This window comes from Rutidosis leptorrhynchoides, chromosome 1, assembly GCF_046630445.1.
Source record: "Rutidosis leptorrhynchoides isolate AG116_Rl617_1_P2 chromosome 1, CSIRO_AGI_Rlap_v1, whole genome shotgun sequence".
In the NCBI taxonomy this organism is placed as follows: domain Eukaryota; kingdom Viridiplantae; phylum Streptophyta; class Magnoliopsida; order Asterales; family Asteraceae; genus Rutidosis; species Rutidosis leptorrhynchoides.
The window spans coordinates 553,778,187-553,787,882 of NC_092333.1; the positions used below are offsets into that span (position 1 = coordinate 553,778,187).

At 32.4% G+C, this 9,696-nt stretch overlaps 1 long non-coding RNA gene across 1 annotated transcript; it reads right to left on the reverse strand.

Moving 5' to 3' along the window:
- Positions 1 to 1,129: 1,129 nt before the first annotated feature.
- Positions 1,130 to 9,029, reverse strand: LOC139886368 (uncharacterized). Its single transcript, XR_011772410.1, has 3 exons — positions 8,967 to 9,029; positions 1,541 to 1,604; positions 1,130 to 1,160 (listed from the first exon to the last, which is right to left on the reverse strand). It is a non-coding gene; the product is annotated as an uncharacterized lncRNA (long non-coding RNA).
- Between the last annotated feature and the right edge of the window lie 667 nt (positions 9,030 to 9,696).

A 9,696-nucleotide genomic window follows, 5' to 3' on the forward strand; every position in this document is an offset into this window, starting at 1 on the left:
ACCAAGCTACGGCCTTTTCATATTCCAGGCCTTTTCATATTCCAGGCTTTTAAAAGAATGGGTAATGAAATCGGTACTAATACGGGAATTTCCCGGTACCGTACCGGTACCGCATCTTATGTACCGAAACCGAAAAGCCACAAAATCTGGAACCGGAACCGGTCCCGTTTACCCTTCGGTCCGGTAAAACGGTGCCGGTACCGGTTCGGGATTGGTAAAATGGTACTTCTGCTCATCCCTACTTAACGCAACTGAATATTGTGAAATATATATGTCGAACATATTAGGTTCTATTGTATGGTTCTCTTTAAATTAAGATCCAATATCCAATATTTGTTACAACTACATAAGAAAGATCTAAAGTACAAAAGCATATAAGCAAAGTAGGATAGCATGATGGTTTAAAGTTTAAATATGTATTGATGAGTTGCAGAGTTCAATTTCAAATTTCCATTCTACCTTACACTTTAAGACAGTAAGTACTAAAGGTGGCTATTACAGTCCATTCGCTTAAGAATGGGGAAATTTGGGTTTCGTATAATCTCTAATGGGTCAAAAGGGTAAATCACAAAAGATATTAGGAAAATGGGATAAATGGGTGAAACGGGTCTAAGCTTCCCATTGTGAACTTTTTATGCACAAAACCATATAAGTCCCTTCTAAGAAAAAGTATAGTTAATTATTGTAATAATATAGTTTGGTAATCAACTGTAGCATAAAAAAAATATAGAAGAAAACGGACAAAAGAAGTGTTAGTGTATAACCCAACCCATTTAAAACATACAATGTTATCAACCGTTAACCAACACACACATATAGTCACCTATAGCATTTATATCAATACCTTATATAGTACAACATACAAGAAACTAGTAGCAAGAATAATACTTTTGTTAAAATATTAGACCATACAAACCCACGAGGCTCCTTAATTCATTAGTACGCTTGAGGCACACAGACTTGGATAATTACAGCAGTGTCTTCATGTTCTGAACAAAGCACTGATTCAGTGACACCTGTAAAAAGAGGATGTTAGTTCTATATTATAGATGAAAGACCCGAGTTCTCTATATAATTCAAAAAAAAATAAAAAAAATTCAGCATTGTACCATTGTTTTAAGTTTCAGATGACAGGACTAGAGGTGGATCTTTCGGCCCATCTACTTATATATCGGTTGATTTGAGTTAATATTATATATCAAATATGTCCTATAAAAATTTGGTTACAAATAAAGGGTAACGAGTGCCAAACAGGTAAGAGTTGCAGGAAGTGCATTTTAATTGCATACAACCTCCTAAATTTCTTTATTCAGAGATTTAGAAAATTATTGTAATATCACTGCTGCAGTAACCATATAAAACACGCTAGTTGTTTATTCATAAAACTAGACATAAAAGTCTTTTTTGAGTCAACCCAACCCCATTCAACTTGAACCCTCAGTGGTTGCCCCAGCCCACCCATACTCGCAGCGATAGACATAGTACATCATTATAAACCTTGTTGGTTAATGAAAAAGGTTTTTTAGTTTTGCATTTGTACCTTGAACTCTATAAACGGCCGGACAGCAACATATTCTGTCATTTGTCTACTTTGATGCCTCTTCCTTCAACATCAATTATTATAAATCAAATATAATTAGTAATATTTAGCATACACATTCCATATTATGCATCTATAAGATTAATTCCCTATAAATAAGTAGATAGAACTTGTATGTAAATAACTCAAAAAATATGAAATTACAAGAAGAAAGCTAATAGTATAAACAATTCAACTTGTTAGGTTGAAAGTCATAATAATTTAGTTAAAACATGACAATTAAGAACCCTAAATATATCTCAACTAGATTTATGAGCCCGTCCGTTGGACGGGTACTCATCCGAAAAAAATATGTACTTATTTTCGGACATTTTATAAATAAAAGGTGTACGTATAATCTGAAGAGGACAAAGAATAAATATAAGTAAAACGTTTCAAATATGTTTATCTTATAAATGTTCAAAACACAAGTTTTCGTTAATGATAACTAAAAACATTTAAAAGATAAAAAGCACGTTCCTTGTACTTGTACTTGAATAAGCAGTTTGTGCCCGACTTTAGTCGATTTTCTTGTTTGAATTGCTTGAATCCATAAGACACACATGGATTTGGTTTTATTTTCAACTTCTCTTGTTTCAACTTCCATTTGTACTTAACTTTCTCCATATTGAAGCATGAAACTCTTTTACCACTTCGTAGACCCGGAAGTAACATCAACTTGTTTAGCAGACGCTACAAACACAAAATACAGTTACAGAAATCTAATTATAGGAGCAACATTTAATTTGATTACGTTAAGCACACACATTGTTATCTAATAATAGATATTAATAAAAATAATGTGATATTAAATTAAGTAATTAGACTCACCAAAATATTACCCCTTGGTATTAATATTTCGCAGTTTGAATCTGTAACTTCTTGTTGTAGTTCATATGGTTGAACCATTGTAGGCATCACATGATTGTGTATTGATGAATATTCACATATAGTATATAGTATTTAGTATTTTCTATAAACTCAACCATAAAGTTCAAACACCTTTCAGGTGTTAAATTAAGAACATGTCTTATAGATGTATTTTGTATTATCACGGATAGTTATAATGTTACCTTGGTGCTTTGGCCTTTTGTGAGCTGTTATAAAAAACAGGAGTCTTTTTGCAACAAAAAGAAGCAAAATCAACGACAATTGATGAGCCTCTTCAAAGATATAGTTTAAGTCCTAACAGTTGATGTTTATGATATTGGAATTTCTTAAATGAAGATGGATGTACAAAAACCTAATCATATTTGTCGGTTTATAACGATTAAACCCTTTCTTGATCCTCTTGACAGGGTTAACCTCCTTCATAGAGGCCAGTTCCAAAACTGCAGTTAGTTGCTTAAGTTTTTATGCAGCAGGTGCTTCAAGCACAGATTCAAGGTCTCCTTTCTCACTGCATCATAAAACTTTCAATTATTTATCAAAAAATAAGTTATGTAATAATTTATCAAAAAAATACATAAAACTATTAGCAAGAAATAGAAACATGCCTGGGAAGCTTCTTGATTCCTTCAATGGTGTCATCCCATTTCATTTAAAGGATGACAATCACACAGGTACCGGGAGCAGTCTGAAAGATCAAATCATATAGGATATCTGCAAAACCCGCCCAAAACGTGGAACAAATCTTGGTGCCATTATGAAATAATTACAAATAAGTATCCATTACTATAGATAAAAAAAGGTTCTGTACTGACGAACGTAGAGAGAACGTGAAAGGTTAATGATTTCGAGCCTGTGATCCAATAACTCGGCATTCAGATATTATGACTCTTCACTCCTCGTTTTACATGTGCCTTGATGTCATTAATTCCACTTAAACGTCCAATGACATCTGGTAAAAAACAACTTGAGACATTTTATATCAGGGTTTCATACACAAGTTGACTATGTTGACTTGTGCAACATATCTTCTGATTCTTCAACTAAATCCCCATATATAAGATTGAAAGTAATTGACAACTTACAAAATCAAGTTAACAAAATAATATTTCATCACCAATTTATCATCTAATCACAGACTAAATTGAAACCACACGGATAATTTTTCCAATTTATGTTCCCTACAACACCAGAATTCTCCTATAAAGATACAAACAAAGATTATAAATTCTCGTAAGACCCTGAACCATATAATTACTTAGATAAAAATAACTGTGCAAAATTAATTGAGTTTATCAAACCATTATTGGTGTGAGCTATATGAGGAATAGTCTCAATATATATCATGTGGTATGATATGTATATGTTATAAATACCATTATGAGCATGTTTTTATAAGTATGAGATCCACTTAGGTGTGTTCCAAAAAGAACAAAAAGCCCAAAGATTCACACTGGAAACAGTTATAGAGCATGTGCGTTGTACGGCTATTAATAAGTCTCGTTAAAAAAAATTAGTCGAAAACATTCTCCATGTGCATTAGTTTAAATTGTAGCTCAAGTAAAATAGTGTGTTATGGCCCGTTCATTAGCAACTAAAATAATGTGAAAAGATAGCTCTTTCTGTTACACGATCTTCCCCTTGTGGCCCTTCAAAAGCTTCGCCCCGTGCCTTAAGAAATTAGACCCGAAAACCCACTGAATATCCCCAAAACACACAACACATATATAGATATAGCAGTACTCTCATCCAACTCAACTAAAGGTTCTTTTTGGGACACACCTAAGTGGAAGTAGTCTTATTATACAATTAGTACACATATTCTTCATTTTAAGAGCACGAGTATTTTAAATGATATAGCGATTAAAGATATTATACATGAAGTGTCACGAGTATTTTAGTGGGTGAATTCCTTAAGCATGGTTTTTTACACAAAACACATAATCAAGAGTGGATAACATAACCTTGTTTTAGTCATTACACATACATTAAGGAAAGCAAATAGAACATGTTCATTGTTTGTTTCCGCATATAAATTGAAAAGTGCATTAGAGAAATATTTGCATAGATATAATACAATCATCATCAATTACTGTTAGTCTATCTTTAAGAACCAAAATTACTAAAATCATTATTATTGGAACCAATATGAATGAATGCAGTTATGCAGTTATTATTGAACGTTCAATTGTTTATATATAATGTCATCCTGTTACTATTAAAGAAAATGTGAAAATGTAACATCAATGTATAGATATAAATGATCACCATCATTGTAAGTATTGAAACACATATAGTGAAGTGAATATCTATATTCATTGGACCAAATCAAGAAATTAATACATATATTTTTTTCTAAAACAACCCTTGTACATGAAGTAAATGTTAAAAGATGATAATAATGAAACATAAGATGATGTATATACATAAGGTACATCATAGTACACATGTACACCTAACTGACACAAATATGGGATATACAGTTGTGGGTGTACGACCCCCACTTTTTATCCCCATGAATATGATACAGAAAGTGATAGCATCCAAATATAAAAGCCTAACTTTTTTTTTTCTAGAAGGAGATATAACACCCAAAAAACTACTAAAAACATCTCCAAACTTCTATTAAAAAAAAAAAAAATAAAAAAAAAAATAGGATAATTTAACAACAAATACAATAGCAAAAGTGTGTGAGTGCTATAACAAACATTAAACAATGGTAGCAAGGTAAAATCTGTAATCCATCTATACATGAAATGTAATGAAGTTGATCAACCAAATCTGAACCGAAATTTCATCATTTTCTCATCAATTTATAATAGGGGAATTTAAAATTACAATGACTTTTATGTATAAACATGACATTCTGTACAAAATATACCCTTTTATTAATAACTGACGTTAGAAAAAAAAAACTAAATGCTTATAAAACTTCACAATTTTATAAAAACGGTAATAAAAGAAAATCAATAAAGAGAGGTAGACATACAATATAGAAGTTAATTTAATATGATAGGGTGTATAACTATATGGTTGATGTTCTGAAATGAAAAGATGAAATCATAAATAATCACCTAACATGAGGATAATTAGAAATGCTAACCACATTTACATCAGGATTCAGGATGATGGTAAGATGAGTTTACCTAGATACGCATAAAGGAATATCAACTGATTATATACTAATAATAAATTATATCACCTTGAAGGATTGGAGAAGCCCTATATAGCTCTTCCTTCTTCCATCTTTAGTAAGTTGGCCTTGGGACAATTTCACCAATTTACCCAATTATTTATCCATTATTCATAAACCACTTTAAACCCCCAAAATTCCTGACCAAAACTATATAAAAAGAAATACTTATATAACTCATATACTCATTCAGGTTTATTAGCATCCCTAAACTATAAAGCCGTAAATAGAAAGATGCGATGACAAATGATGACTGGTACCACAAAAATGAAGGAAATTCGAGCAGAGCCAAAAACTTGCACAATAACTTACAAACAATAGCTGCAGGAATCAGCTACCCTCAAAAATGTAACGAAAGAAACTGAAAGAAACAGATAGATATGCAGAAAGTTGATTCGGACAATAACACAATGTTGCAAACACATACATATGATAGAAAGTTGATTCGCAACCGGAAATAGCAGTGGGTAATGACGTCCTGGAAGGGTGATGAAAACCTAAACACAACAGAATCACAAATCAATTGGCACCAAATGTATTGAAACCCAAAAAATCTAAAATAAAGTACGTTCTTACAAAGGAACATCAATCAATTACATAAAGCAAATGAAACACGTGCTAATGAAACTGAAGAAACCTGCAACAAAACTACCAAAGGGTCATAAGCCAGTTCACTTAACATTTATTTTTTGCCCCTTTTTACTATGAATTACATTTATGTAACTAACAAAACCAGTAACAAATTTTCAAAGGAAGGAAGAATATTGTCATAAAAACCCACCACCTATTAGACGTAATCATCAATCAATCTTCTTTACAACGTAGGTATACAAAGAATCAGAAATCAAACATCACTCCCCAAGTTTTTGTTCATTCACTATACACAATTAGAAATCCATGTTAAATTTGGAGCTTCACCATGTCGGGTCATATCCATATCAGCTTTAACATCCATGTCAATATAGACCCATCATATGCATTGGGCTTAGAATATAACCATGTTAAATTTGGAGCTTCACTTTGTGGTCGTTATTGGCGGTAAGTGTAAAAGAAGACTTCCTTTACTGTTACCAAGTCATCTTTAACTCAACTTGAATTTAACTTTGATAATCAAAATCCTGTAACACTTTGGTACTTGTATTTGTTAAAGTAATAATGATACAAATATTGATGTTAGAAAATAAGCACGTCATAAAACATTTTAAAGAAATACAAAATGCAACATTAAACCATAAATAAAAATTTAGGTCAGGAAAATATAGCGTTCGAGAAATTGCAAAATTAAATCTCCTCATAGTTGAGTAAATGATTTGAATGGAGTGACCAACTCAAATCGGATATTTAAATTTCTAAGATCCTTAATATCAGAAGCAAATGGGGCATACAAATAAGGATAAAATCTGAAAGAAGAGCAAATCACTGCAAAACTAATATAAATTCCGGTCATCTTTATCTCCAAAGGGCCACTTTCCAGGTTATCTCCTGGCTTTCAATGACTGCACAAAAACACATTCGGTGACTCATAGTTGATTAAATTTACCTCAAGTAATTTCTCTTGGTTAAAAATGTGTTTGTTGCTCAAGTAATGGTGTTCATGCAATTTAATCACAATGTTTCAGCAATTTATAACGGGTTAAAGCCAAAAATAGGCTACAAACTTACACAAATGTACCGATGTCGCCCACAAACTCATTTACGTCCTACTGTCGCCTACAAACTTTGAAAAAATGTGCTAATATCAACATTTTGGCGTTTTGACCTGTTACATACTAATTTTGACCTGATAATTTTTTTTTTTTTTTTAGAATTAAGATCCAATCCACGAACGACACGTGTTAAATTTGACCAGTTTAGCCGGTAGCAAGTCATTTTTGTTTACATTGGTACACTTTTTGAAAGTTTTTGTTTACATTGGTGCACTTTTTGAAAGTTTGTAGGCGACAGTAGGACGAAGATGAGTTTGTGGGCGACATCGGTACATTTGTGTAAGTTTGTAGCCTATTTTTAGCTTTAACCCATTTATAACAATTAACGCATTAAAAGTTAAATAATAAATAACAATGGACAAAAGAAGTAGTTGCAGACCATACTAACCCGATCAAACACACTTTAGACCATATGAAAATTGAACCGTTTCAAGCGATCCATTATCCAACATGATACATATTGCAGCTGCAGGTAATACATACGGTGAGGTTATAAACTACATGTTTAAGATAGTTGAAAAGTTTGCAATTTTCTGCTTACGTTGATTTGCAGATGTTGCTAATTAATAATAGCTACTAAAAGTGAACACACCACATATTTATACATCAGAATATAATCTACCATGCTAATAAAAATGAAAGAATTATCTTTTACAACATTCAGTTAAGTAAATGTATTTAAAACACTAATGATGAAAATTGCATACCTGATAGAAGCTAAAAGAGTTTAAACCAATGGTAAAGTTAAGCAAAGCAATGAATAGATTCATTAAACCGTCGACAATATTTCTCGAACATATTCATTTTATCAAATAGTGTTCAGATTTATTTGAGAAAATAATATATCGTACTTGATGAAGAAATTAACAAACTTGGACTACAAATCGGGTTGGTGAAAAGCAAGCTTCCAAAAATCCTTTGTTCAAAAAGTATGTTTGTCATATGATCTGCAAAACCTCGAACACAAATCACGAACGGCCCTTCAAAAGTAAATTATGAAGATTGACGGCATTAGTTTGATATATTCACAAATATATAAGGTACTTTTCATAGATGTAATTGATCAAACTCCAAATAAAACACTAATTTATTAATAAAATTACCTTGATTTCTTCTCAAATTAGATTTCAGAACAACGTCATTTGAAGATTGAATAGGGTACAAATCGATCCTAAATAAAAACCTAATTAGAATCACCAATGACATTAGAATTGCAGAAAAGAAGAAACCGTAAGATCAGATCGCCAATCACAATCGATGGAGAAAAGAAACGGCGATTGTGTGTGCGATAGTCGATTCGAATCGCAAAAAAATGATGCAGCGAATTTGTGTGCGGCGGTTGAAACCCTAATAATGGGTTAAACTGAGGGAGACGATGAAACTGATGTTAATTCTTACGTTTTCTAATATGTGTTTATGTGATTAATTAGGGAATTAATTAGGGATTAGGGACATGTGTCAGTGTTACAAAATTAAAGAATTTTTTGATTCAAAATTAGGAGAAAATTAGGATTAGGGAGGAAGAATTAGGTGGTGACACGTGTCCGATTTAGGTATGAGATTTATCTAGATAAATGATGATTCATGAATAGAGATACACTGTTAGGTTGTACTTCAGATATAGTAATATGGAAGATATCAAGTAGTGAGCAGTGTAATTAACTGTATCCGAAGAAATGAGATATGCAGCAAATGTATATAAACCCTAGATTTTATGAAACTGAACAATGGAAATGTGTGACGGTTAGATTGACAGCCTCTTACGGTCTAGCTTTCTCATATTGTCATGACTTTGGTGCTCTCGACATCCATTAGTTCTAGGCATTTTCCCACGGCAGTGTTGGGAAGAGAGGATCGTCTGGACGTTGGGAGATACAAATTTGAGAGAAAATAACTCTATTACTTACAAGAATAGATTTACAGAGTATTACAAAACTCTTACAAAAAATCTCAAACTCACACACACTCTCTAGGTTGTGATTACACTTCTCTGAGTGATTTTGGGATGATTTACAATTGAGGTTTGCACCTCTATTTATAGCAAAAAATCTATGGCGGTGAATGGTGTGAACGAGGAAGGTGGACGGCCGTCATCGTATTCAACTTTGCTAATTCCGTATGAGTTGTTCAAAGTTGCCTTCTTTGAATATCTAGAAAAATCTAGATTACGGCTAGAATGGAAACATCTAGATGACGGCATCTAGAAGATACGGCTGGAAACCATCAATTCTCCCCCTCCAGACGTATCTAAACAAAACATTCCGGTTATGTCTCTGCATAACTCTAACTTGTCTCGAGTCACCACCTTTGTTAACATATCCGCAGGATTC